Genomic DNA, 26516 nt, shown 5'->3' with positions numbered 1-26516 from the left:
CCCTCCCCCAGACCCACACCAATGTGGCCCATCCCTCCCATCAAACCCACACCAATGTGCCCCCACCACCTGCCTCCAGAGCCACACCATTATACCCCATCCCACCCCACACCTAGGTGACCCATGCCACTCTCCAGACCCTCTGTGCCCCATCTCTCCCTCCAGACCCACACCCATATCCCCATCACTCCCCCAGACCCACACCAATGTACCCCAATCCTCCCCCAAACCCACACCACTGTCCCTATCCCCCAGACCCACCACTATGTTCCCATCCCTCCCTCCAGACCCACACCAATGTGCTCCATCCCGCCAGACCCACACCAGCGTGCCCCTATCCAACTATTCGGACCCCACCAAGATGCCCCATCCCTCCATCTAGACCAATCCCATAATGCCCCATCTCCCCTCCACATAGCAAGATGCCCCTTCCCCCTTGGTGCCTGTGTGCCAATCCCGAATCACACGCAGATAGCCCCAGCCGACCCCCTCTAAAACCGCCCATCCTAAACACACCCTTATGAAACATTAAATTACCACCCTCATGAAACATTAAATTACTCGATTAGCCCCATTTGATCAGATAAACGCCACCATACACTGTCGACCTATCCCTTAGGCCTCCATAGCTTTCATGTTGAATAGCTGAACATGATTTTTAAAGTAAATGGAATTTCCTATTCCCCTGTCTAAATCGGGTGTCTTGCAGGAACGTTCACGGTATCCCGAAGAAAATGCAAATTGTATTTGCAGCAACCAAAGAGCACCCGGATTGCTGTTGTTCCTGCAGCCTGGCCGCCAGAGCCTTGTCGCTCAGACAAGACGAAGTCCGACACTCCAGGGTGTGTAGAAACGTTCCCGGTATCCAAAATAAAATGCCACCCCAAGCGTTGCAAGCCAAAAGCAGGCCGAATCCGTTTGCACTTGCACCGGCAGCCACAGCCTTCCGGCTCAGTCCCGATTCCCGCTTAGCCCAGCTCTCTGAAATTGCTCCGGAAATCACACGGATGACATCGGAGGTCACGTGAAGAAGAGTGGGCGGGCCGTTGCCATGGTCCGTTTCTCGGATGGGAACTAGTGGCTACCCTTGGAGCAGTCCAGTCCATTGCCAACCAAGCCCTTGGCCTCCTCCTCTTCCCTGTCTTCCCGGCGCAGCCAGTCGCAAGATGACGGCTGCGCCCCAGCCGTTGAGGTGACGTCACGGCTCGCACGGGAGTGAGCAGCGGCGGAGGAGGCGGTGCTGACGACAGGGGGGCTTGACCGGGGGAGGACGGGGTCTGCAAAGGGACAATGTACCCGGGGCTGCGGTGGCACAGCAGCAGGAGGAGGAGGCCCTAAGGAGAGCCGGTGAGTGTACGCATGTTCAGTGACACTAAGGTCTCGGGATACACATCCCCCTGGGATGGAGAAAGGGAGGTCAGAGCCTCACCAACCTCTGGAGTGATGGAGGTTGGGGGCTGGGAGATAATGCTCCACCTGGTAGTGATGGACCTGAAAAAGCCACCACCACACCCCATCTCGCCCTAAGGAATAGTAGGTTAGTGCTTCTTGTCTTGCGACCCGTACCCCCAGTGATAGACCCTCCTCTCCCAGGGATGAACTAGGGGTGCTGAGAGGTAATCCTCGGGCATGATGGAGGAGGGGTCCCGGGTAGGGCCCCCGCCCCTAGGAGTGATGGAGGTGGTGTTATGTGAGTTAGCCTCCTCCCCTTTACCTCTGTGCCTGTCTGCGTATTATAAGCGAGTTTGGGCTTCTTTTCCCCCGAAGACGCTTGTAATTTTGTCAGGTCGCTTGTTGTCCGCTTATCGCCCTGATTGTGTTCTTGTCTATAAAAACATACATGAAAGGAGAACTAACGTTCCTCTTTTCACACCTTTCTATTGTCATGCAATGACACGCTGACAGGGACTCGCTGCCTGCAGCCTTTTGATGACCTGCTGCAATTGCGTTCTTATCCGCAGTGCTCCCTTCCTAACCATATGTTTTGTCACTGATGGTCTCAACGCCCCCCACTCCAGGGCTCATTAGCATACCAAAAAGCTCTCCACCTACATTTAATGCAGTTGGAAACCTTTTGGGGACTGGCTCAGATGGTGGGGCTTTTCTGTTTGCCTTGTGGCATGGTCGTTGTTATGGGAAGGAAAGGGATAAGTTGAATGATGTACAAAATAAACACCCTGGAAGTGCATCCACGGTGTGTTTCCTTTTTTTCTTTTTCGGAAGCATTCATCTCATTATAAACGGCACGACTTTACATTGTTCTTTCTCTAGGTGTGTGATCCTGGGCAAGCATAGAGGACTCGCCTTAGCAGGGCCAACATCAATTTTCACCCCTATTGCTCCCATTCACGAGTTGCATGGGCCATCTGGCCCCACAGAAGACTGTGTGAAATTCTTTGCCATGCCCTGTTGATGTGAACTCCAGGTTACGTAAATTGCGTGATTGCCAAAAGATGTGCTTTTAGAAGCCCCATTCAGATGAGAAATTAAAGTACACACATTTTCCTGAAAATAAAATGGAATTTTAGTAAATGCGTTTTGTTCTAGCATATCTTCATGTATGTTTGCGTTACTGTATTTTTTCTTTTGAGGCCTATCCACAGTGTCTTAGAACAGCACTTGTTTTTTCAGCTTATTTGGTTGGGAGGCAGCTTGTTTTAGAGGGACATTAAGCCTATTTTTTCCTTTTGACCTGGCAACACTGCCAGGGAGTGATAGAAGAAGGGTGCTGGGTATACAAAAAAGTCTGCAGGAGTGATGATGGGGCAGTCTCTGTGAGATCAAAGCTTTCCGTGCATCTTGAAGATGGTGGGCGATCAGGTGCCCGTCCACACCGGGAGTAACGTGAAAATGGAAGATCAGCGACCTAACCCTGGTATCACGCCGCGGTCGTGATGATGATTGGGGGGGGGGGGCGCGGGATCGAGGTCATGCCAAGAGTGATTGAGGTGGGATGGCTGGAAATGTGCAGAGGAGATGTGGGTGACCAGATTCCCAATGATTGAGGTCTGAGTGATCGCCACCTCACCTGGATTGATGGAGGATAGGGGGTTAGGGTATCTGAACCGCCCTTCTCCCCCCCCCACCCCCGCCACTGAGAAGGAACTGTGTGAAGATCTGAGACTCCCTGGATTCAAGGGTGGCAAATCTAAAGTGTAAAGTAAACATTACGCTATAAGACGGTTTTAGGGAAACATTAGAGTGTGGGTAAACTGAACTGAGATTTCATTGGAGGGTGTGAGGGAACCACAGAGCTGTCATTGGGTGTCAGAAGGGAACCGTACTGCTAGCTAGACGTGTGAGTGTTGGGGTGGTAGGGGATCCCTTAATGAGGATTTTCATAGGCCCTGTTTTCTCCTGCCCCTACTAATTTGAGAGGCAGCCTGTAAAAGGCATTGGCCCTAAGCAGTTACTTATAGTTGCCAGTATAAAAAGGAGGAACACGAATAGTATCTTATTGCGTTTTTATAAGCACGTATCATTCCCGCTACTTAGATTAGACTCTATAAGCACAGTCGCTCCTCAATTCAATCATTCGTTGTCATGTTGTCTTGTATCCACGAAATAATTACATAAAATGCATCTAGTGGTATTTGTTTTCTGTGCATTTCTCGCTTTTGTAAACAGTGGGTGCTGTTTGCAGGTCTATCTAGGGGTGCATGGTAAACTGCGTGCATACGAAATATTGTCATGCTAAAGAAATATTGGGTAGGGTGATTGAACAAAGATTGGATAAGCAGGAGTTAAAAGCAGCTCCTGGGTATTGGGCACCAGCCATCGAGCAGGATTTACTTTTCGGAACGATGAACTACCACACACGTGCTGAAAACCAAGCGTCAACGTGAGATTGTGTCTTATAAATGTGTCACAGTACCTTTTTGATGCATATTCGCAAACAACCTGGTGTAATGGTATCTATCAGTTGACTTTGAGTGTGAAAAGATGCGTCTGGTGTCCAGTTAATCAGGCTCTTTTAGGCCAGGAGGCGAATGTAATACGTTAAACACTCATAAAATGGTGTGACTGGAATCAATGAGCTGTTTCAGTGTATGAGGGCGGGGGGGCTATTATGGTGCTGCCATCATTGTGTGGAGGAACGGGAGGATGAGGGAGGGATACTGCATTACTGCCAGCATGTGATGGACAGAGTGGTTTGCTACCCTTGTATATAGGAACGTTGAGGTGCTATTTGTTTTGTTTCTTATCAGCGTGAGGAAAATCTATGGGTGCTTACTGTCAGTGTATCTGATGCAAAAATTGCGGGGCGAGGATTACATTTGAGGGTAGCCACTTTCGAAATCCCCGAAGGAGGGCGGGTAGGATGCTACTGTTGTTTGATCCCTGCAGCAAGGGGGAGATGCTGTTTGCCCCCGCCCTCTTCACGTCGTCTTCCTCGTCTCTCCTGCGAGATCATGGAGCTACCCGCTACTTCAGCGGAGTAGGATTGGCACCTTTTTCTGGTCTCGAATCGGCGTCCACGAGGCACCGTCAGGAGAAGTAGGTCGATTAAGGCAAAGGCCGTGCACTGGCTGCCCGCGGGGGTTGTGCCTGGAATGCCCACGCGGCAGGCATGCGTGCCGACGGAGCTGCGCTGGGGTATCCCCGCACCTGCCGTCGTCTAGTCACTGTTACCATGATCCGTATTGTTCTGTGGTGTGTGTTCGTAGCCGACCTTCCAAGGCTGAGCGCACCCCCGGCGCTGTGTACATAATTATGCCTTCTCCGTTCGCATCAGGGAAGAGGAAGTGCGTGGGCTCGGTGCCAGGATCCCATATCAGGCATTTGGGCGGCCGGAGTGCAGGTGCTCGCTGTACCCGCCCCCACGTCCCACTCTAGTAGTCGCATAAAAAAGCATAGCCAGGGCCATTCTCAAGCTCCGTCCTTCTATACCCGGATTCCCCTCAGGGCTGTGATGTTGAAAATGTGCCAACGGGTTGTGTGAACTCAGCGAGGCGCAAAGCCTAGGTGGCACTTTAGCACAGATCTGTCTCATTTAAACAAAAACACTCCCCCTTTAAACATTTTGGTGCCTATCCCTGGCAGAAAGCAATCTGGTGTCATCCTTGTAAATCGGCAGTGCACTGTGGGCTACGGCATTGTCTGCTCATTCTTCGAAGGCACACCCTTCAGAGCAGACTCATTCTTCGTCGTGCACCTTGTGCGAGGGCTACTTCTGAATTGCTGTTTTCGAGATGCTCCCGTTTCCCCTTCTCTTGCCAGTAAAAGTTGTTTCAAGCCACAGTGAGCCTTGATGTGTCGAAGTGGGCACCAGTGCATTGTAAACATGCCCCCAAACGAGAAGTGCTTATCTCAATTACCCTTATGCGACTAAGGCCAGCTCACTTTGTTCACCCATGCCAATGCAAGATTTCACGCTGGTAACCCCCCCCTCCCCCACCCCCCCAAATGTTTGGGCAGTGCTTTAAGTGGGATTGGAAATCGAGGGGGGCCCTGGTTAGGGGGGTGGCCTAACGAGAGCCCCCCCTCTATTAAGGGGAGGCGGTGGCTGGTAAGTAAAAGTTGGAGCTCGGGCACACTGGCATTATTACCTTTAATGCGCCCAGCCCATCCTTTTAAACAAAAGAAGTGGCTGGGCGCACCAAAGGGTGTGACACCAGTGTGCCCCGTTCCCAAGCAGCAGGCAGTCCTTTCATTCAAGGAGCCCGGTTTAACTACTGGCTCCTTGAATGAAAGGTCTGTACTTGAAACAGGAGGAGGGCTGGAGGGCCCAGTCTCTCCTTTTGTTTTTGAGTAACTAGTCTGGGTGATGACTAGTTAGTTACTCGAAACAAAAGGAGGGCTGGGCAGTCCAGCCCTTCTCCTGTTTCGAGTATATACATAAGGCATCCAGCACTGCACGGTACGCCTGCTGCTTGCAGCTGTCAGTACTTTGGTTTAGAAAAAAGAATGGTTTAGAAAAAAGAAAAGGCTAAACCGAAGTGCTGACACCTGCAGGCAGCTTGTGTAACCCTGCAGCCTCTTACAGGGGCTGCCTGAGCTGTTGGCTGGCTGGGGCTAGTCAGGGATGGGCCCCGACAGCTCTTTTTGGACCACTTAAAGCGCTTTGGGAAACTAGAGCGCTGAGACTCAACTCTTTATTATTAAGTAAACAACCCCAATTTCCAACTGAAAGACCAACAGTCACAGTGCGAATCTATGACAGTTAAAGCAAGCAACACAATAAAGCACCCTTTGAAAATTAAATGTGTTCATACCGATAATGTCTAATAGCTTGATATGCTAAAATGTAAAGTTTGCTTTGATATCCTTAGTTGAATGTTCTTAAACCATACATACCAAGCTGGAGGTTTGTGACGAATCTCCAAACCTAATTCAGTTTATGATACTTATTTTATTGTGTGTCTTAAATCACTGAAAATAAAGTGGGTAAATAGATATTTTGCCTTTTGCATCTTTTGCATCTTGTAGTTTTCCATTCATGACGTGGAAAATAATGGTACACTGATATGAGTTTGGCCCAAGATGCTGCTATAAGGATTTATGTGTTGTCATGATGCTTTCTATGCAATTTGTGTATTTTGCAAGTGAACTCTATTGGACAGTATTATTGTAGGTCTTGACACCCAAAACATACATTATTTGTTCCAAGTAAAGCATGGAAAAGTTGGCCGTGGCCAAATTGCTGAATGGGTTAAAATCCCTGCTTCGCTGTTCAGCGTGTGTGATCCCTGATCTTGAGTCTTTCATTGCACACCATCTGCCGTTTTCATACTTTGTTAAGCCGAGAGGTGAGGGCAACCTGTCCCCGAAGCTGGTGGTGTTAAAGTTTTACTGTTTGTTCAGAAAAATGTACTTGAACAAATGCAGTAACATTTTAAAGCTGCTACTTTCAAGAAAGACTTACATCGCCTCTGCATATTGAGCTTTAAAATATACTATTTGATAGTTGGTCCCCACACCAGACCATGGGTGGAGGTAGAAAAGTGGGGTTGGCGCCTGCAAGTTTGCCCCGGCCATTTACTGAAGTGGCCCCTCCCATCATCACTAAGCTACTCTCCTCTTCCCCCGCAAATTTTGGTTTCGTTGCACCCCTGGATGAACGGCTCGAGGAGGGCTATACAGGAAGACTCCACGGCCCTGTGGCACGTGCAAGAGATGGCATGTGCTAGATTCTTCCTCGGCACGCAGTTATTTCGCGGATGCGTTGTCTGAGTAAACAATGGAATCCCGCCGCCAGGGGTTGCCGTTTTGTGGAGATCCTGCTGGGCAGACGCTTCTGTTTGGTGCTGGAACGTTTCGTACATTGGCATCGTGTCTTCCAGTGGAGGCTGACGAAGCGTGCATGTTGTTTACAGTTTAGCTGAGTGGTGATTGGTTTACGGGATTATTGCGAGCTAAGTGGTCCTGCCCTGACAGGGTTGTCGTGATTATCTTTTTGTTCGACGCCGCATTGGCCCCATATCTTTACCACACCTTCCATTTTCAAATAGCAGCAGACTATGTCTTAAGGAATGGTTTATATCTTATTTCAACGTTGCGTCAGCAGGAGCCTGACGGTCTTCATGTATTTCATATGTAAAAGGCAGCTTGACATCTGGCATTTGAAAACCAAAGCGAGATTACGCAGAAAACTCGACCTGGTCATTAGACAACGTTCTGAAACAGCATGCAATTTTCAGAACGAGTTTCCACCTAGCAAGTAGAAGCGCAAGGGCGCTGGAAGGACCCTCTACCCCCTGTATAAGTCCCAAATTCGAGTGTACACAGAAAAAAGAAACTGAGTTTCAGTGTCAATTCCTTTTGTAATCCTACATATTTTTTTTACAATCTGCATTCTAATTAAGGAACTGCACACTCGCATACTTAGTTTGTCCCCAAGCCTCATTTGCATCTATGCATCGTACTGAAATCTGCACTCATCCAAAAATGCATACCCTAGGATAGAAATAGTGTTTTGAAGTCCATTTCGGACTGCTTGTACCCGATCTCACCGGTTCAAGTCCTAAAATAAAAAGTTAGTGTGTGTTAGTAGGGGATCATTAACATACAAAACGTGAAGTGATGTCACAGGAAATAGGCAGATCTTCTAGTGAAATCTGCAGTGTTCATTCTGTTGGCCTCTCCTAATTGAAGAGAGACTTTGACTTTCAAAAAACGAATGATCACCAGAAAAATAACTCGAGAGATTTTCAAATAATGTTATTGGCAAATCATAAAAGGCATACATCTTTGAAATCTGGAATTAAAATATTCCCTGCACAGCAAAAACCCCATGCGAAACACTTCACACACTTTCATCAGACTTTCATGTGGTCTAGTGGCTAAGTCTCTGGCCTAGCAACTTGAAGATACGTTTTTGAATCCTGGCTTCAGCACTGGCCATAACATCAACCACGGATTAAGCCGTTCATTTAATTTGAAAGAGGCAAAGGCTACCTTTTTGGACTAAGGGCCTACGAAATACCCAGGGCGTTGACGTCTGTCCTCTGAAAAAAGTGGATGGATGCCATTCAATCGCATGCACCATAGAATTATCCTCTGTTATTGCTTTAGTAAATGCTTCATTTTGCTCTTGCAAAGGAGCCCTTGGATTAATGAACTCCAATGTAGTTACGCTGCTGAAGAAGCCCAACATGAAATTTGTGTTGCAAGGTACGTACTTCCAATCTCCCAGAAATAATTCAACTGCTATAATTCTTGAGAGACTTGTGACTGAACGCTTAGAAACATACTCTTCGCACCAAAACCTGGCAGGCTTTCATCCAGGTATTGTCGTGCATAACTCTTGTAGTCCTCAAAATGTGCATTCACCAATAGATGTTGGCGAGTGATAATTGAATCTTGGCGAGTAAGAAATGGTGTACTGTATGCGTGTGGAGAATTGAAGGAACAAGTGCATTTTTATACCTGGCTTGCATTTTACTCCTAATCCTGCTTAGTATCCTGGATGCTCAGCAACAGATAGTTGATGGAGATTGTGACGCAGCTTTGACCATATGAGCTCTTTCGTCTGCGCTTGACACCTTCAGCAGTTAGTCTTTCATTACCTCCACCTAGCGTGTGCTGGCTCGGCTATATTGTCTTTTCTGTCTATCTGATTGTACTCGCGCTCTCGCTGTCTCCTTTTTCCTCAGAACGATCTTCTCTGACCTCTGGGGTACCATGTGGGTCTGTTTTTAACTGCCCTTGTATTCAATATGTTAGTAACCCAATTCGCCTTTCTGATTGAGTCATTTTGGTTTTGCTCCTTGACGTACCCACATTCTGCTCTGTTTGAATGCCCAGGACATAACAATGCAATGACAATCCTTAAGGCGGGCCCGTCTGGGCCCGTCCGTTCTGAGAACAGGCCGGTTGGCTGCCGGGACCATTCCAGAAATCAGCTGGTCAAGTTCGCCCCCCCTCTACACTATATTCCTTTTGAATTGGAACCGTCCGCCCTCTAGAAATATGCCTGCCTCCTCTGTTGAAACTACTATGGTAGGCACGGCTAATTCTTTTTCCTCCCAGCTTCTGCTAAACACTAGATCCCTCACGGCGCATGCTGCTGAAATACATCATCTTATATCCGAACAGCGCCCGGTTGTACTTGGTTTGACTGAGACAAGCTTGCTCCCAGCTCGGTGCCTGCACTGGTCCAGGCTATTCCACTGAACTACCGCATTATCCATGTCGCCACCCCCCCACAACATGGCAGCGGCATTGCGGTTATTTACAGATTTGAATTGACCGTTACTTAGCTAGCTTAGTCTGCTTCATGCCCTTGACATGGAAGCCCTCCTGGTTAGGTGTACCATGTCCTCGGCCTGTTTCTGTCATTTACTTCTGATATATCGACCCCCTTGCCCATTACAGACATTTGGGAATCTTTTCATAGGTCTTCTGGATGATTTACAATTGAGAAATAATCATCTAATTGTACTGGGCGACTTTAATTTAAAATTTAATCTCCCAAGGTCGCCTGCCTCAAAAAGCTTTTATGATAGCCTGGCAGACCTTGATTTACCTCAAATTGAACGGTCTTCTACTCATAAATTAGGCAATATATTAGATCTCATTTTCATTAATAAACATTTCTATCACTACAGTTGGTAGAACCTGTACTTTGGTCAGATCATTTTTTAATAACTTGCCGCCTTAATATAGGGTCACCATGTATTAAGTCGACAATACCCAAGATCTGGATAGGCTCCTGGCATAATGCTGCCACTCGGAGCTTGGTATCATCAGATAGCTAAGTGCAATTCCTTGTTGGCTCAAGCCATTCACGAGGCTGCGGACCAGGTAGCTCCGCTGCGACTGGTACAACCTCGCAGGTTACCATCTGCGCCCTGGTTCTCCGACGCTTAAAGAAGAACGATGAAAACTAAGACAGGCTGAGCGCAAATGGCACAAAACCTACGACCCTCATCTAACATTATTATTTACGGTGTGCTTAGCAGCCTACTCTGGGGCTGTGAAAGCAGCTAAAACACAATACTTTTCTAAGAAAATTGAAACAACCCTGTGTCAACCAACAGCCCCTTATTCGGCAGTCAAATCCCTTTCTTCCTCGGGTAATCTTACCTTATGTGTTAAACCTATACAGAAGCTGTGTGATGATTTATCTCAATTTTCCATCACCATCAGTGATATTCGTCAAAATATCCTGAAGGCCATTACTGTTTCGCCTATTAATGACACCTGCACCAGTCAAGGGGCAGTCCCAGTTGGACCCTCAAAGTGGTCGATCTTTCCCATGTTTTCGGAACAAGCAGTTCTGACCGCTATGAAGCTCAAATCATGCTCTCCATCTAATGCCATTCCTGTGGCCATCATGAAAAAGATCTCCCCCGATCTCCTAGGAGAAATTACAGCTGCTATTAACAACTCCTGCCAGTCTGAAGTAATCCCGTCGGAGCTGAAAGCTGCATGGGTGATTCCTCTTTTAAAGAAGCCATCACTCGACCCCACTGTTCTTGCTAATTTCCATCCTATCTCTCTTCTTCCCTTCCCCACTAAACTTCTAGAGTCCCTGGTGTCCCCTCTTCTTACATCATTTCTAGAATCCTCTTCTCTTCTTGACCCTGCGCAGTCTGGTTTCAGACCTGGCAGAGGCACAGAGTGTGTTCTGGTCGCCGTCCAGGACGATATGAACAGGCTGGTGTACTCGGTGGGGTGGGTGCCCTGATTTTACTAGATCTATTCGCAGCTTTCGACACTGTCGACCACTCCATCCTCCTGTCTCTCCTTGCCCAGATATGTGGCCAAGTACTAGCCTGGTTCACCTCGTTCCTGGTGGATCGTACTCAGACTCTCTCTCTATGTCACTGTTTCTATCTGCTTCCTGCCATCTGAGCTGTGGAGTTCCGCAGGGTTCCTCCCGGTCTCCAATCTAATTCAACATATACATCTAGGCACTTGTGTGTCTCATCCGCTCCTTCGGCGTCTGCTATTCCTATGCCGATGACCTGATACGTTTAGATCTTGATCAGGCTGAAATGTCGTCTTGCTTACGGGGGTGCCTTACTGCCGTTGGTAAGTGGATGAACCACAATTGGCTCAAGTTGAACGGAGACAAAACTGAGGTCTTGGTGGGTTGCCCTCCTGATCTTTCACTTTGGGTTCCCTCCTTTTGTCCTGCGTCTCTTGGCCCAATCCCCTCTCCTACGGGGAAGGTGAAAAACGTGTGTGTCACACTTTCGGCTTCTCTTTCTATGGATAGCCAAGTTGTAGCTGTTTACCAAGCAGGATATTTTCAGCTGAAAGTCCTGAAAAAAGTACTCCCACCCCCCCTGATTCCTGAGCCTCTCTGCCCCCCCCCCCCGGTGGTAGCAGCTCTGATACTATCTCAGTTGGACTATTGTAACTCCTTATATCTGGCCCAATCGAAGGGGCTCACACAGAGACTACAGTGGCTGCAACACTTGGCAACTAGAGTGGCCACTGGTTCCCCCTATGGTGCCCATATCTCCCTGGTTCTACGTTCTCTCCACTGGCTCCCTGTGATCGAACGTGTTAGGTTTAAGGCCCTATGCATTGTTCACCGGGCCGTGCATAATCAGGGTGCTGAATTCCTCCAGGCTAAGTTTGTGCGTTACCACCCTAGTAGCCAGCGGCTTTCTGCCACTGCAGATCGGCTTATTGTGCCCCCCCCCTACCGACGCACTCGGATAGGAGGTTGTGCTTTTTCTGTAGCAGCCGCCGTATTATGGAATGAGCTGCCGCTTCCTATAATGAAGCTCTCTAACCATTTTAGCTTTTAGGAAAGCGATTAAGACACTTCTGTTTTAGATGAGTTGGCTTTGACAGTCTTTCCTGCTGTGCTTGTTGCCGTCTCTCCAGCGCCAAGATGCCTTTGGACAACTGTTGCGCTTTAGAAGTTACTAGAACATAACGTAACATAACATTCCAAGCATGATGTCATGGATGTTTTTCACAATAATGTGCCCAACAATTTTTATACCATTTCATTCAATTTTATATTTCTAAGTTACCTTCAATTAATTAAATAAAGTTCATGGAACTTAGTAATCTTAACCAATTTTATAATGTATTGGTACATTTTTTGTCTTTTTGTTCGTTTAGCTTATGACATGTAATTTTCATAATTCATACTATATACATGTCATAATGGGGTCCTTGTTATGATACATGGGTCCCTATTATATGATACACTTGCGTGTTGAAACTTAGGTGATTAGTGAAAGCGTTGCGCTCTGAAACACTTGTGTACGAGCGCAATATAAATAAAATGTCATATCATATCAAAGCCACAACACAAGGTGATAGTAGGGGAATACACCCCTTGTTTTGTCTATATCGATGTTCTTTAGAGATTTTGTATTGAATCACAATGCTTGTTTTTTCCAAAAATTCTGTAAATTGATGTATAATTATGAAAATTACATGTCATAAGGCAAATGAACAAAAAGAAAAAATGTACCAATACATTATAAAATTGGTTAAATTTACTAAGTTCCATGAACTTTATTTAATTAATTGAAGGTAACATAAAAATATAAATTGAAAGACATGGTATAAACATTGTTGGGCACATTAATGTGAAAAATATTTGGTCTAACCCATTGTGCCACACAAAAGTGTTCCCTTATGTAAAGGTGATGTCTTGGATGCGTCATTAATGTCCCAATTTTATCGGCAACAAAGCGGAGATCTTTTACCCTTTTTCACACTCTAACTCAAGGTCTCAAGACTTTTGGCTATCATACCTTTCCTTCTCTGGTACCAGTTGTTAAAAATCTTGGAGTGAAGTTCGATACTTCTGAAACTCTTGCACACAATTTCTCAGTGGTAAAATGTGCTTGTTTTCACTTGCGCCTCTTGCAACATATCCTTTCTTTTCTTTTGTTCTCTCCTAAAGTTACAGTCATAAATAGTTTTATCTCCAGTTGTCTTGATTACTGCAACTCTATTCCTAGGTCTTCCTAAAAGGCTATTAATGGTCTCCAAAATGTGTGACCCGAATGTTGCAGCCATGGACATATTGGGTCTAAGTTTACCAGACCACATCTCTCCGGAAATAAGGTCTTTTTGTTGGCTGACAATTGGCACTCTCATACAATTCAAAACTCTTTGCCTTGTGCTGACGCCCCACACTCTGCACACTTTTTGTCTTGCTATTTAATGTTGTTAACCATCTCGTTTGCTTGGTTCGACCTTGTTAAATCTTTTTGCTGTTTGTTCCTTGTGTCTCGTCCTCTTTGGTGGACGTGCTTCTCTGTACTATCTGCTGTTGTCTGGAGTTCTCTGCCTCCTTCACTAAATTTTTTGCCCAATCTTCTTTCTTTCAAGATATCCCTTAAGACATAGCTTTTTTCCCACCACAGATTCTAACTGCTTTATCTCCTATACTTAGACTCAGTAGTTTCTATGATGGTTCCTATTCAGCACTGCTATCATCGCATGGTGCCAGAAATGCCATACCTATGATTTATAAAACGAAGAAGCAGAATTGAACAGAAATGGAATAAACATGCAGGCTTGGCATTCATTTTCATAACGTGCACAAAAATCTACTTTCAAACCTTATCATCTGCACCAATTTTAAGAGGTTTTATTTTTAAGTTTACAGGAGCTTACAAATCCCTGAGGCTTCTAGGCGCTAGTTACAGTTACAAATGTGGTACCTCAGTTGACGATGTGTAGGACAAGGCATGAAAGTTACTAGTTAAGGGTAGGTCATCAATGCATACTCCGGAAAAATCCTCACCTCATGGTGCAGGGCGCTACGTCGGATATGCAAGTAGGCATGAAAAGCAACATTAGTGAAGTAAAGCAGGATCCTTGGGCACACCGGGTAGGTTCCAGCAAGATACGTTTTATTCCAGTTACATGAAGTTACAAGAATACAACTCTGAGAACCACTGGCAGCCATCACCCACGCATGGACTATACAACCGCCTGACCTGGGAACCTTATCTACAAGCATTCTCTAACTCACACCATAACATTCTCACTGTCACACCATACATTCTTTCATACATCACCAGGCTCCTGCATCAATCTCAAGCACTATACAACAATTGGCGGAAGTGCATATTCTGGGAAAGCCTCGCCCCAAGGTGAAGGGGGTACATCTGACCGGACTACCATATGTTTCAAAATATCATGCTGTAGTATTGCAACCCTCCCTGAAGTTAATACACTGGGGGGAGTAATTGACCAGTAATTTAACATGGGGGGGCACAAGTGAGTAGTCTAGTTGCAAACACATCATACTACCTTATGCTCCTGGTACATTTGAGGCAGTTACTGTCACAAGAGAACAGTGCCACCATCACTAGGGCATTTGTTGGTGCCAAATTAGACTACAAGGCATTAACAAAGGAGAAATAACGTGCTTGCAAATTTTCTAAAACAAACCTGTCAGTGGTGGAAGGCCTTTCTAAGAAAAGACCATGGGCCTCATTACGAGGCTTCTTCCATACCGGGTTCCTTCAATGGCGAATAACCAGGTCATTCCAACATTGGAGGACCCGGTAATTCCTCCTTGAAGGGACCATTCCCCATTCCCATTTGAGCCCCCATAGGGCTCAATGGGAATGGAGAGGGAGCTAATAACGGGCACGTTAATAACGGCCCGTTATTAGCTCCCTGTTCCCCTCGCGGGACCCGGAAAGGACATCTTGTTTTACAAGACGTCTCTTCCGGGTCCCGCAAAGGGAACCTCGTAATAGGCGCTCCCGTAATGAAGGGTGCCGGTCCATACCGGCACCCTTCATTACGGGACCGCCAGGGTTGTAATGAGGCTCCATGTCTCAGAGGCGCAGCGCACATTTCACTGACTCGCTAAGCTCGAAATGGTGGCACGGGAGTCCTTTAGCTATGCAGCTCCAAAAAACTGGAATGTCCTTCCCCCTGATCTGAAGACTCTTATTTTCTTGATCCACTGGCTTTCACTCCTTCTTCTGATTGATACCTTTTTACGATTTTGTTTTATGTTGTGTTTGTCATGTCTGCGCTACTATGCCTACGGGCCTGTTTTTATGCGAAATATAAATAAATATGCGGGTAGGCAAAAAAAGCAACATTAGTTTAAGTGCACAATCCAGTGACTCCTCAAATGGAGGTACTGGGGGCTAGACGGGAAAGGCAGGTCAACATTACAAAAAAGGGTAGTCTGTATAAAAGTGATCTTTTTGTCCTTTTATTTCTTATACAAAATGGATTTTAATGTTAGTTTTATATTTTGCACTTAGTATCTGCATTTACAATCAGAAATTCCTTTTTTTGGGCATGGACCTGTAGCCGAGATGCACCAGGGTGGACTATTTAGGGAGCATATGCGCCAAAGGCAAGCCCTTTTGCCCCCACCAGGGCCCAGTTCGGGCTAGGGGCACTAAATGCTGCACTGTTCTTCTAGTACTTTATTAAACCCTTTTTATAATCTCCTCCGGAGTACAACTCTGGATAGTGTAGCACCTCTCTTAAACCTTTCATTGCAAATACACCAGATTGATATATTTCTTATATTCTGTCTCACACTGAGTTTCCTAAAGCCTGCCGCATTTTCGGGCTGAGGTAGGCCTAACCTGTAAAGTCTTCACAGGCCAGATTCAAGCCCTCTTATCAGCTAGAAAATCTGCACAAGTTAATGTGGGTTCAGCAGTTTAAAACACAGGACTGAAATCTCCCTGCTTATCTGCTCATTGGCAGTGTGCATTATTTTGTTTACCAAATCCTAGATTACATCACATTGTAGTCCCAGTATGAGTGATTTAGTATTTCTTTGGTTTAAAATCCACATGGTAAATCGAAAAATAGGTAGAGATCTGGCAGTAAACTGTTCAAACTGCAATCCAAACTTTCACCATGTGCATGGTGCAAAATTTGCATTCGCCAGTAAACATTCTCTGGTGCTATTTGACAAGTAAGAAATGGTGTGCTGGGTGCCTGTAAAGACTTGAGGTGGCAAATTATTTTTTGTATAGCGGGCTGAATTATTTCCCCTGCTTTGTGCACAGATTGCTAATTGGAGTCAAATCCATCAGCATGCATGATTAGCGTTGCTGGGAGTCATGGCACCTGGCTGAGAGACCAATTTGACGGGTGTGAAGACTCCCATGATGTTACCCAGGTGTACTGCCAGAAGTGCTGGGAGGTCTCGTGCACCGGGAACAAGTCTGGTTAAAAGAAGCACACAAAGGGTGCTCGGTCTATTTGTTCCTGATGCTAGGTAAGGATCTTGCTCTGACAAGGCCACCTAATACGAAGTTTGTCCCCATGATTTGGCAGAAAAGGTTTTGGCTTGGGGAGACGGGTGGGTGGGGGTCGGGAGGGGACTGAGGTGACCCCCTTTTTGCCCCACTGCTGCTCCTGGAAGTGACAGGTGGGAACTTGGCAAGCAACAACATTCAACTTGTCTTGTTTTCCTGGTGCACGGCAGGATGTAGCTTGGACATGGCCACTTGATCACAAATTTGTTTTATAATTGGATGAAATTCGGATTGCATTTATTTACCATCAGACGTGGACCTGATCTCCAGGCGGCTTTGCCGGCATCATAGCTTGGGGTAATGAAGCCGAAGCTGAATTGATGTGGAGCAGGTGAGCTGGCCATAACGTTGCAGGTGGATGATTTGTGATGATTAAGGAGTAAGGCTGCACGCATAGAATGAGCGCGAAAGCGGGTCAATGTTTGTTTCTCATGTCTGGACGGTGCAGGGAAGGGGTGTGAGAAACCTGACTGTGTCTCCCTGTCTAGTCCCCGGGGATCTGTCATCCAATTGGCCAGGACACGGCCATCGCTTTTGGATCCAGTTCCTGGGGGTGGACCAGTGCAGGAGGATTGCCTGGATGGTGGGGGGCTCCTTAGAGAGTAGGAGTGGGACACCGACGGGTGAGATCTACCACGTAAGATGTTCCAAAATACTACTGCGCCCCCCCTTTTTGACACGAACACTTTCGCACAACACAAAAGACAACTGATTAACGCCAGAGCCGTTTACCTGACGTCCCAATACAAGGTTCAGGTAAAGTCAGGCAATTGATCAGAATCACACACACCTGTTGACCCTTTCCCTTCCCCAGAGGGATAAAAGTGGAGTACGACAGCGCACTACGAGCAAGGCAGACTGCACTATGTGAGAGCTAACTTAGCACGGCAGTTCAAGAGCAGGAGAAAGACGACGTGAGTCGAGCGGATACCACGGGGAGAAGTGACCTTGCCCTTATCGACATAGGCCAATGAAGCCTCAAGAGAAGGAATTGTAAGACAGCGAATAATAGCTAGCGTGGGGTGCAGCAGATGTCAAGGGTACCTGGGCGCCTCCTCCGCTGACAGCCAAGCCGAGGAGAGACGCATGGCCCAATGATACCGGCTTTGACTCTACAGACAAGAAAGCAGAGCAGTTTATCACAGCCGATGAGTCAAGGGGAGAGCCGATTCCGATAAAGAAACCAAACAGTGTTGAACGAAAGTAGGAAGCGGCTAACTGACCTTTCAATGAACAAAGAACTATTGATATAATGAAAGGGGAAAGCCAGCATAACAGAATCAAACACCACGTGGGTGTTCACTTGAGAAATTCTAGGCGATTACCCTGCTGCAGAACTACAGTAACCGGAAAGCATTAGGAAAAGTCGGAAGAAGGTCAAAGTGATCATTCAGGGGTCTTGTCAAATCTTCGTTATAGTCGAAAGTCTTTGACCGGCAGATGATTGAGAAATGAATCACGCATGGCAAAAGGAGTAAATGAACCGTGCGTTGGCAAGAGTGAACCCGGCAAAGGGATTCTAACAAGAAGGGAAGAAATCTGAAGTCCCATTAACATTGTGTTGACAGGAGTGAACCCGAAGGAGGGAGGCTGGCAATTGAAGATCCAGGGTTGGAAAATCACCACCCTAACTACTGTATGAAAATAACTGTTTAATTGAATTGTGGAGTATCACTGTGAGGGACCTGCGTCCGGAAGAGGGGGACACAGGGGTGAAGCCGTCACCCAAAGCCATACGAGAAACAGAACATTTGTATTTGTTTGTTTGCAACTATCAGGCCCTCGAAGGCAAGAGACTTTTTATTGAAAATAGACTTTAACCATCAAAGAACCTGATAGCTGGAGCGGAACTGTTGGCTCGTTCTGGGAAAGCTTGACTGCGTGCTGTGCTCCGGAGACTCACCTTGTCCCATGCTGAAAAAACACAGGGAAGGGAGACCCCTGGCAATCACATCCTGACTTATTATTTGTGAACACTTCTTTCTTTATTGAAAACCCTATCCCACACTCTTTCTATAATTAGTTGTAAGGACTTGGCAATAGGTTTTTATAGTATAGGCCTTTTTACTTTGACAAGACGCCACAAGGGCGGCCTTATTTTTCATTTGAAGGTCGACACCTGCTCCCCTTTTAGATTTAGGTTGTAAGAACTGTGCATCCGTGGATAATTGTGGTCTTTGGGTCTGTTTGTCTTCATATAAGGATTGCAAATTGGGTGGATCTGGTTCGACTAGAAGGGGAGGTTGATGCCGGGCTTCCTAGGGGCACATCGGGGGTGGGTTGTGTTGCTGTTGTGTGATAATGTGCTTCGGGGAGAGAAACATTGGAGGCTAAGGGTTTGGACGCCTAGGCGGGAGAGGGCGACCTAACCTCATTGTTGGCTGTGGGGATTATGTTGTGTGAGGCAAGGGTGCAGTCGTCTCGGCAGACAATACTGTGTGGATGTCCTTGTTTCACAAGTGTACAATTGGAGTACGTTTGAGTAATCCTTATTTGCCTCCTCTTGTTTATTAGGAATATTGTCCCATATTTCCTAAAGTATTATTCCTTTCTATATCATGTGTTGGACAGGTTTCACAGGTTCTCTGCACTGCATTATTACCGTTGTGCTATAATTTAATGAGTGCCATGATTTAAATCCGTCCGTGCATACCAGAGCCTAACCTCCACCCCCAACGGCAGTCAAAATGCCCACCTGGGTTTGTGGCAGTGTTTGCGACAGATCAAGGTCCTGTACCTGAAGCAAAGCACTGGAAAAAGTTGGCTCTGCACTTTAGTGCAAGAGAAACGACTGCCCCTGAGCACCTCACAGACTATCTACTGGACAGCAATATTGTGGTGTGTGAACCTGTGTATCAATGCTTGCTACTCTTGAATGTATGCCAAACATTAGATGCTATCAATATCTTCCCAACAGTTTGCCCAAAAATGTTTGCACGTGCAATATAGTTTCTTTTATACTCCTAAAGAGAAACGCATTAATAATCTCACTTTTGGTTTGCATTTATGCATATTTATTCCCTCATAGAGATACAATATGACAATTAAAAATGGAATAGTCAAACAATATACAGTCCCTAATATTAGCAATAAAGTAGTTGAATAGATACTCAGCATGCTACTCTTCTTTTCAATTCTAAAGTTATAAACTACTAACAGCCAATCAACAATCTGTGTATAGCCATTGTCACCTAGTAAAACCTTAAAGTATACAATGGTTATGCCGTGGATTGGCAAACCAGGGACAGGTAAGGTTATACAGATCCACAATTGGATAATCGTTTGGTGGAAATGGTTTAAAACGATAACCAGTTCATGGCTTCTATGGGCATTTAACAAGCTAAATTTGATCTAGAGCCATGGATCAAAAAAGATTAAAGGTAAACCATTTTAAATCCCCGTGCAAGGATTCCTCTCACCCTTCCTCTGTGCTTTTTGGATCTACTTATTTGGGCCAAAGAAGTACGATAGGCAACACAGGTCCTATATGGATGCTGTGTTAAAAACTCTGTAGCACCCTAAACTCAGTGTGACACCAGCACAGGAAGATTGGAAGGCTAACCTGACAAAAACCAAAAATACATCGTCCTCTTAATGGTTCACCCATGGAAAAGAAAATATATTGTGAACAAACATGGGTAAAATGGCTTATTTCAGCCCACAAAATATTTAAACAGTGAAAAAAAATTGAATTCGGAGAAAATGTCCCTGAAAGCTTGTTTCTAAACCAGTACAGCTTTGTAATTTAGCTCTGCCACCAAATTATTGAAGCAAGCTTTACAAATTAGAATTTAAAAAAATTGGCAAAGTGCCAGTTTTTAGGCTCTCTGACTAGAATTAGTATTGTCCTAGCCATGAAAATTTCTGCTTGCTTCCTTACCTAGGCAGGTCAAGTTGTTGTGGCTCAGCGGCGTCCTCCAGGCCCTGCCCCTTCGTGGACCAGTGTCGTAGCCTTTGGAGAAATTTCAGGAGCTTCTTCCCAACTGTCAGAAACAGCTTGTTTTATAAAGGCCAATTGCCACCCCTGTTAGCCAATCCAATTATAACAGACAACCATCAATCATGTGTTTTGCCGATAAGTGCTCCAGCAAAAATGTGTGTAATTATTTGGCCAACCATTGTATACGATCTTGGAGCTGCACACTCTGTTTGATTAGTCCAGAGGCAAGGATAATGCATCAAGATAACTAAGCGAGGGTGAAATTTGGGCTACGGAAGAAAGCTGTAAGGGTGAAGATGGAGGAGATTGCCACACAGGTGACATATTAATTGTTATAGAATTTTTTTATTAGCCAAGAAAATAAAGCGAAAACCTAACTTTCCCTACCTCTACTAAAGTGCTAATGGGTCTGTCAGAATGTCCTTGTAAATTAGAGTCTGCCGTCGTGTATCCAAATCTCTAATTCTATCCGTTACACTTATAACCAAAACAGAAGGTTGCAGCAATAGTCTTGGTCCAAGAAAAGGACTCCCTTCTCCTGGACTGCGTAGGACAGTTCTGCTTCCAAGTTATTAATCAGTGTTATGACTCCTTTCCCCTGGTTCCAATACTTCCCAGACAAAGTACTGCCAATCTTGTGACACTCTGTATCAGAAAGCTGTTTCCTCACCCCAGGGCAAAAGAATACCTTCCCCTGGATCACAATATTCTGTGGTTTAATCCTTTTTGCAGATTCAACTACGAGGAGAATGCCTACCTTCGCCAGGTCTCTGGTTTTCACTGTTTCTCGCACAAAACCAGATAGAATTACTTCTTTCCACTAGCCTCTTTTTTTTATTGTTCTTTTCCTTAATTGTCAAGAGAATTACTCACCTCTATTGACGGTGGTTTTGCATTAACCTGAGGAACAACTTTTGTTCCCCAGGCTTCTTGACCTTTCTTTGTAGATGTAACACTACCCGGAGAATGACTCCCTTCTGCTGATCCTTGTTTCACCCTTTTCCCTCTTTCCTAACAGTTCATATACAAGTGTGATCCTTGATCCAGGTTCCCCCAGTATAGCCCACTTGGCTTTCTGGCTTGTGAAAGCAAGCGTCCCCAAAAGGCAGTACCCTCCCCACAATGAGAGGCAATAAAGGACACACCCCAGGAGGGAATGAGACCAAGACCAAGTGCGGGTGATGTAAAGGGTTTTATCTAATCAATATAGGGCTCTAGGGCTTGCAAAGGACTCTGCAAGCTGCGAGATCGTTCTGTCTGACAATAGCGAAGACAGCCCTATTTATTACAAAACCACGTCACAAATCCTACACACTATAGGGGGCATATAGCTCAGGGATTGGGTGGCGTCAACTAAGCTATCAGTGATGCAATGATGAGCCGCTCCAGGATTGATGGACATCCGAGTGGTGCCATCGTGGGATGGATGGGTCAGCTGGGCTCGTCGGGGTGGAGCTGCCAGGCCAGGCTTGGTCAATGTCGATGATTGATGGCTGCGCTAACACTTTGCCCTTGTGACCACACACACACAAACACTCATCCTTTAAACAATTCCAGTTGTCCTGTAAATCCTACGATATGTTACTCGAAGAAATAATAGGAGACCAGAGAAACAACATGCAATATTAAGCTTCACCAATACATCAGTGCACTGTTACTTTTTACCTGTTGACTGCGTGTCATAAGCCTGGGTGTCTGGTGTGAGGGCACAAGGTGAGCTGCCTTGTTGTTCTGTTCTGTTCTGTTCTGTTAGATGTGGTGAAAAATTACTTTGATAGGTATTCAACCCTGTACTAACATATATCCAAGGCTCATTAACTTGGGGTGAACCGGAGTACTACTGGATCAGCGAGGGTACACCTCTGGTCCCTTGAGGCGGTGGGGTTTAGGACCAGGTTGTAAATAATTCATTTGGCCGACTATGGCGGCCTCGGACATGGGGGAGGTGAATTCCTGAAGCGGGTCCAGCAGAAGAAGGGGAGGTGAGGTTGTGCTGCTCGTGCACCAGCGAGCCCTGGCGGGCCATGGCAGGGGGAGAGAGAGAGAGAGAGAGAGAGAGAGAGAGAGAGAGAGAGAGAGAGAGAGAGAGAGAGAGAGGGGGGGGAAGATGGCCTTGTGGCTTGACGCGATTCTCTGTGTGTGGTTTGTACAATCTATCATACGAGGGAACAGTTAATAAAGTTAGTATCATTAAGGTGATTACAAGTTTCTATTCTTTATACATTTGTTTGCTTCTCGTACATAGCTGTAAAAGTTTGGCAGTGACACAATGACACCGACCCAACAAACTACCTGATGCAAGAAATTGACAGCTAATAAACTCAAATGTAAACTAGAAAGACAAACGGAACTAAACGAGTAAGGTAGATCAAAACAGTGAAGTGGATAATATGAATAAGTAATTGGGAAAGTAAGGAGATCTAAACTGCTTAAATGGGCATAATGAATGAGGGAGAATGAAGTGAATGGCGTGGATGAAATAGTTAGAATGGATGAAGCGTATACAACTTCGAACTGATAAATGTACTGAGTGGAACAGTGCATGAGTGGAAGATGAGTGTGTAGAGTGGTTAGGTGTGTAGAGCGGACAAGCGTGTAGAGCCGATGATTGCGTAAATACAGAGCAGCCAATAGAACGCAGGATTGCATAGAACTGATGACAATACAGAACGGACGAACGTATAGACCAGACGAACGTTTGGACCGGATGAGTGTGCAGAACGGATGAGTGTGGGGAGCGGATGAGTGTGGGGAGCGGATGAGTGTGGGGAGCGGATGAGTGTGGAGAGCGGATGAGTAGCATGTTGACCCGATGAGTGTGAGGACTGGACGACTGTGTAGATATGGATGAGTGTGTAGATTTGGACGAATATGTAGATTTGGACGAGTGTGTAGAGCGGGTGAGTGTGCAAGTGGCACAGCGAGTAGAGCGCTCACTTTGACATCCGTGCAGAGCCTGTTAACGCAGGTTCGAATCCTGGCGGGGCCAAACTCAGCCTTTCATCCTTCCAAGGTTGATAAATGAGCACCACACACCGTGGGTAATAATAAGCCGCGCTCAGATATCTGAGGGTTAGTAGCGCTATATAAATGCCTAATTATTATTATTATTATTAGAGCGGGTGAGTGTGTAGAGGGGATGAGTGAGTAGAGGGGATGAGTATGCGGAGCGGATGAGTACGTAGACTGGATGGGCGTGTAGACTGGATGAGCGTACAGAGCGGATGAGTGAAACGTCTGATCTCGAATGCCTGAAACGAATAAAAGTGCATAGAACGGACTTGATCGCATAGAAATGCGTGACGTACATGATATGCCTTGGGATGCAGGGAACCTTTGAAAGAGCATACATCCCATCATACCACACCCCACGCTTCCTCTCTTCTTTACACCACCACTCAACTAGAACACAGAGATACTATGACACCATTCGGTATAACTGTTCTCATATCAACATCTCGCGCTCACTCCCCATCACTCTATGTAAACACTGCTGGTTTCACGCCCCCCAGCCAGGCGTTCTCCTCAGGCCTAACGCAGCCACACTCTGTCTGGATAAATCTTGCCAGAGCGAACACATACTCCTGATCTCAACCACCACACCTACCGCCATCAAGCAGCTACTACACGAATTCCGCACCAGCTGCACACATACCTGGTGCGCACACGCATCTTTGGACTCTCTCTACTTTCTCTACTGACACAAACTTCGGTTCCCAAGGGCGTTCAACCTACCAGCGCCTTCAGACCATACCAATGGTATATAAGGTGCTATATAAATGCAAAATAACATAACATAACATATAACATTAGTCGGATGCATATTGGTAATTCATAAGGCAATAGATAACACACGAGGTAGGATCAGGTTGGACCGTGTACTCGGGAGCATACGAGCAATACGTTCATATACAATCTTGCATTTGCATTTTCGGTTATATCAACTTAAACGCGTTTTACTATATCACACACAGGTATTCTTAGTAATGCTTTTCCGCCTTCCTTTGTACACTAGCAGCAATCATTAGTTAGCATTAGGTGGGGCTCTCTCTCAAGCCCTTTCATTGAGTCTACAAGGCACACAGTATTTTGCAATGGACCAAGGTCATTCTTGCTGCATCAATGTTATAAGCTTCATCCCTTTCGAACACCCGTATTACAATTTACAAACAACTCTGTGAATCGGTGAGTTTTGGTATGTAGTCAAGACCTCATCTGGGGAATGTGGGCAGGGGTTCATGTAGGAAGGTTATTGACACCATATATTTTCAGATGTTAGGGGTTAGATGCCCGGTTGAGTCCTGTTCAATTGGGATGGTTCCTATTAATTTCCAGACTTGAACCGTGAGTCAGGTCACTTTGTGGCCAGTGATGTACTGCGGAAGGTAAATGATAGTGTTTGTTCTGATACTCGTTCGTGTCTGGTTGCTCGTGAGAACGGGCCTTCAGCGGATCTGCCATGGGGTGGGGGTGCAGGGGGAGTGCATGGCTCCCTGTGCGCAGTGAGCGGGGGCCAAGCTGTAGCTTTTCGCAGCAGGCTGTTTCATTGGGGTTTTGGTCGCTTCTATCTAAAATGGAGTCTTGAAGCTTTCAAAATGGTGTCCATGGTATGTTACAGTACAAGCCGATTGGCCCTTTGTGTCGATCAACAGCCACCCTGCCACCCGAGCACAGGTGCATGGGGGGCCGCTGACGAGCCACGAACCTCACGCAGGTGGGGCATGTCGGGGAGGGAGTCCTATAGACCTATCCTCCCATACACTTGCCAAGTACTGCCATGAGGAAGATGGTCATTCTCTCTGGCCTTCTTTTCTTCGTGGGGCCCGGACCCATGTTTCTCTATTCATTTCATTGGACAGACCTTGGTCACTACCCTGCCAGGTACTGTCACATAGAAGATGATTTACAAAGTTTGCTTGACTTGCTCTTAGTTCATTGGAAAGACCTAGTTCACTCACTAACCTGCCAAGTACTGTCACAAAGGAGATGATTTACAAAGTCGTCTTGATTCCTGTGGTCCGTGACATTTATCAGGTAGCCTGTGGGCTTATCTCTGTTACTGAGGAGAGGGCTTCCCCCTCTTAGGTTTCTTCTCTGCTGGTAGGGGTCCTCAACCCTTCCTTGGAGGCCAGCAGGCTTACCTTTTCTACTAAAATTAGGCCCCCCTCCCCTTTGGGCTGCCTCTCCCTTAGTTGGGGTCCTTGACCTGTCCCCAGTGATAAATGGGATAAGGCTTACCACTGACACAATGAAGAGCTGTTTCCGATGCACAGTTTACAATTGTCCGGGCCGGTGGGATTTGACCCACCACTGACGAGAGGAAACCTTCCTCGGATACAACATGCACATACTTGGGAATCTGCGACCCTTCTTAGGTACTTCAGCTTCTCTAACTCTGGTCAATGATTGAGCCAAGACTCTCTTCCTACCATCCTGTCCCAGCCAGGGTTCTTGTGGCTCTCGTTACCTCTTTGGGAGCTGCTGCACACCCCTGCACCTCTGCGGGACTGGGTCGAGCGTCTCTCTGGCTCGGGATGCCTCTCCGCCTTCTTACGGGATTCACTGTGTCTCTACGGTTCACCAGCTTCGGTGATTCCGGCCACTTCTCTGAGCCGCTCGGTCCACCTTCATGAGCACGTCAGCGGCTTGTCGCCTCTTCCTCTGGTTCAGTGGCCGGCTCGGCAGCACGTTGGACAGCCCCCTCCACAGTTGACCTACTGTCTCATTCTCAAACACTGTTGTCAGTCCTTCCTTCTTATGATTCCAGTTTCCTGGGCATTGATTTGAAAGTTGTTTGTTACTTTCCATGATGTGTTCTTCGTGGCTCTGCACATCTTCCTCGCCTCAGTATCAAGTCCAGGCAGTACTTTGATGTTAGTTGGGAGCTTCTTCGTCTC

General features: G+C 46.3%; 1 protein-coding gene across 9 annotated transcripts in view; it reads left to right on the top strand.

Annotated features, from left to right (window-relative positions):
- The first annotated feature begins 1078 nt into the window (after window positions 1–1078).
- Window positions 1079–26516, top strand: part of WIZ (WIZ zinc finger) — a 1545343-nt gene continuing 1519905 nt past the window's right edge. For 5 of the 9 annotated variants that reach the window (XM_069603912.1, XM_069603909.1, XM_069603907.1 and 2 more), the window contains exon 1: window positions 1081–1347. The gene's annotated coding sequence lies outside the window, so the exon portion shown is untranslated. Of the gene's footprint in view, window positions 1348–26516 lie in introns of all 9 variants that reach the window. The other 4 variants (XM_069603913.1, XM_069603914.1, XM_069603910.1 and 1 more) reach the window with 3 other exon arrangements.

This window comes from Ambystoma mexicanum, chromosome 3q, assembly GCF_040938575.1.
Source record: "Ambystoma mexicanum isolate Mex_15411 chromosome 3q, UKY_AmexF1_1, whole genome shotgun sequence".
NCBI classification, from domain to species: domain Eukaryota; kingdom Metazoa; phylum Chordata; class Amphibia; order Caudata; family Ambystomatidae; genus Ambystoma; species Ambystoma mexicanum.
This window is presented reverse-complemented; position numbering and strand designations above follow the sequence as displayed.